General features: G+C 46.6%; 1 non-coding gene across 1 annotated transcript; it reads right to left on the bottom strand.

Moving 5' to 3' along the window:
* Positions 1–2,053: 2,053 nt before the first annotated feature.
* LOC144156386 (U1 spliceosomal RNA) lies at positions 2,054–2,218 on the bottom strand. The gene has a single exon (XR_013319770.1). It is a non-coding gene; the product is annotated as a U1 spliceosomal RNA (small nuclear RNA).
* Positions 2,219–3,325: the final 1,107 nt, after the last annotated feature.

Raw genomic sequence — 3,325 nt, 5'->3', positions numbered from 1 at the left:
CCTGGTCAGGCGAATTTCAAAAGTTTTTTTTCTGAAATAGTAAAGACATGCCATGGGTATTTGATAGAATGCTGCTGAATTTTTTTTATAAAGTTACACTAATTATGTCACTAATTGACCATCTTGATCTAGAATTATAAACATTGTGCGTTCGCGCTCATATTTTCGCCTTTGTGGTTCATTTTTTGGCGACAGTGATTCAATACTTGTCAACTTCAGCTATAAAATTGAAAGCTGGTTGTTAATTTTTAGCTACCCACAAGCAGAATTGAGCGGCAGTTTTTTTTTCGTTATTGTAAAGCGGCATCAGAGCCATTCCCCGAGAGAAAGGAAAGCTAATAGCGCAACAGAAGCCCAAATCAGAATAAAAAAAAAACAGAAACAAGGGGAAGTATAATTTCAAGTAATATTTTATTGAAATAAGGACTCACACATACGCGCGAAACAATAACCACATGGGCGTTACCATGAAGGCGTGGTTACATACCCCGAAAGGCTCGTTCTTTATGTGCTTTCAGATAGTGCCGCAGTCTGTTCCGCAACGTCCTATTGTTCGAACCTCTATTACATCCCCGCTCGCCAACCTTTACTTTTGCCGATAAAAGAGCGATTGACGCCCTAACACTTATCCAAATGCACTCCAAGCCAACCGTCACGCGCATGTCTGGTAACACCTACGTCATTGTTATTTCGCACTTATTTGTCCCGATATCAATCAGTATCAATATTTGAAGTGAGCGTTCGTGCCTTTCATCCTACTGCTGTCTCCTTTTGCTATTTGCGGTGCTGTTCGCTTTTGAATTACAACATACGATGAAACCTCTGCTAGTCTGTTAAAACCCGAAAATGCCTCGTTGTGGTTACGCGGGTTGAGCAGTTGCACTGCTGAGCATGGGGTCAGAAGTTGTGGCCGGGCCGTGGCGACTATTTTTTTTTCTCTCTTATACAGGCGGTAAACGAAAACTCCTGTGTGTTCCAAATTTCTGTGCATGTCAGGAATTCAATAATTCCTAGCTGGCCTCATTTCTGAGCGTCAAATTCACAAAACCTTCGTTTAAACCTTGGGAAGCTTTGCCAAAGCAGTTGGGAGACCCTGAGATGTATGAGGCAGTTTTGGCGAGTAAATCCCTCTTTGTGGGTGCTGAGGTCCTCACTAAAAGTGCTAACGTATAAGAAGAGAGATAAATCATGTGAAATCTGCTTTCCTTTATTTCGCGCTCTTTATAGCCTTGTTTAGGTTTAGAAGCACATTGAAAACCGCCCGCACGAACTTCGCATAATAATGTCACTGCATAATGCACTTTGGTAAAAAAAATGAAACCGGGGAAAACGCACTGGTTTTACGCCTTCATGTCGAGCAGTCGACCCCCAGAAATCAACACTGGCTTCTTCGGTCGCGAACAAGAATGTCAGAGCCATTTTATCCCCTTTGTAAACTTTGCCGACGTACTTCGTATGTCTTCAAAAGCAGACATATTGCGTGGGAGCATGGAAAATAAAAACAATGAAAAGCGGATGGCGGTAGTAAATGATGCTGGGTACGACCATTGCCTAAAAGAAAGTTATGAGAAATACCAGGCACGTTAGCGTAACGCCACACCAATTTCACAGTACTTGGTAGCACTAAGCAAGGTCTTCGTAACAAGCTTTTGAAAACAAGTGTTTTTTTTTTTATCTCGGTTAATTTCGCTCCTCAGCGAATACAGAACGGTTTCTGCAAATTATCATTACTATTTGAGCAATTAAAATTCTTGCATATTCTTAGCACCATAGCGTGACCGATGACAGGCTGGAATTGCATGCTGTCACGCCTTATCAAAGTACATGTACCGAGATATTGCTGTTTTACCAGCGGAGCTGTTTAAACATGGGCGTGGTCCAGTGGCGTCAGAAAAAAAAAAAAAAAAACTCCGGGGCCATCTTCACTAACCTGAAACCTTGGAAGGGGTGAAGCATGGAGTGTATAAGTGTACTCAAAGATTGTAAGTCTCTCTCATGCCACACGGCGCGCGCTGACTGCCGCTGGGAGGAGCAATCGTTCGCTTGCTGAGGCGGTGGCGCCGTCTCTTGAGTTGAACCAGATTTAAGCAATTTGCATGCCCCATCTGCCCCAGTTTGGGGTAGGGGCAGGGGTTAACGCAAGCGCAGTGCAATGCCCGCGCCTCACCCTGGGGGCTCGTCCTCGGTGATGAACAAGGCCCCGGCACCAAGTAAGTATGCCTTTTCTTGCTTCGACCGACCACCCGACCCGATCAGGCCTAGCGTCCACAGCCGGTGGGTATTTGAGTGTAACACAACTTATAATTCGTCTACAAACAGATTCTGCTTGTGCTTGACGATTGCTGAAGCGGACAGGGAGCATTTCAGAAATCTTTAGATCATGTTAGTTTATTTTGAACCGGCTTTCTCCATTATACACTTTTCTTTTAGTACGCGTTACGTACTAGCGCGAGGTGTTGGAAAATGAGTGTCCCGGTGTCTTAGTACCTTGACTACATGAAACGACCACGACAGGAGACGACGACAGCCCGAACCCCTAAGGGGCTTCGCCCCTACTAAATCCAAAGAAAAAAAACTGCGCTCCCTGTAAAGGGTGCACCACCGCAAATAGGGTATTATAACAGTGAAGCCGGCTTCCCCGCCTACTCGAGTGTGAGCACAAGGGTCGTACGCGTATGCGCACCCCTTACTATTCCATTTCAAAGGTGATAGTCTTTCTTGAGCCCTCAAAACTCCAACAAAAAATTACGCCCACCTCCCTTCGCGGGAACCCTGGTGTGATGCAATGCATCTCATGAGGGGTTCCATTGGCGTTTTCCATCGTATTGATTACGCTTATAGCAGGGATTCTCACGCGAAGGGGAGGTGGGCGTAATTTTCCATTTTCACCATGCAATGCACATGCAGTACACGTATGCTCAGGTACGGTCTTTATTGCAGACGAGAATGAGTGCCTTGTGGTTCGTAAAGTGCACAGTTAGGGGCTCGACGATTGCATCAAGCAATCGTCGAGCACTGCGAGAGAGTGCAAGCGTAACACGGTCGACCATCGACTGAGACCGTCTGAGCGCGGCATGCCGCTTTATATTCACAGCGCCCGAAGGAGAGGAGAGCGCGGATAGAGAGCGAGTACTGCACATGCGCAGCGCCGCCCACGGGTGCCTAGCAACGGAGTGAGAGCGCGCTGCGCCAACCCGCAGCTGTTTGGGAGAGAGTGTTCGCTATCGGAGAGAGGAGAGGAGGAAAGGTGCAGCTGTGCGGACAACGCCGGACAGACGCAGGAAGGACAGAGGGGCGAGCATGAGATGCGTTGCATCTAAAATGG

This window comes from Haemaphysalis longicornis, unplaced genomic scaffold (genome assembly GCF_048455015.1).
Source record: "Haemaphysalis longicornis isolate Haplotype H1 unplaced genomic scaffold, Haemaphysalis longicornis Haplotype H1 scaffold_1, whole genome shotgun sequence".
Classification (NCBI taxonomy): Eukaryota; Metazoa; Arthropoda; class Arachnida; order Ixodida; family Ixodidae; genus Haemaphysalis; species Haemaphysalis longicornis.
The sequence above is the reverse complement of the archived record's forward strand: the minus strand, read 5'-3'. Positions and strand labels throughout refer to the sequence as shown.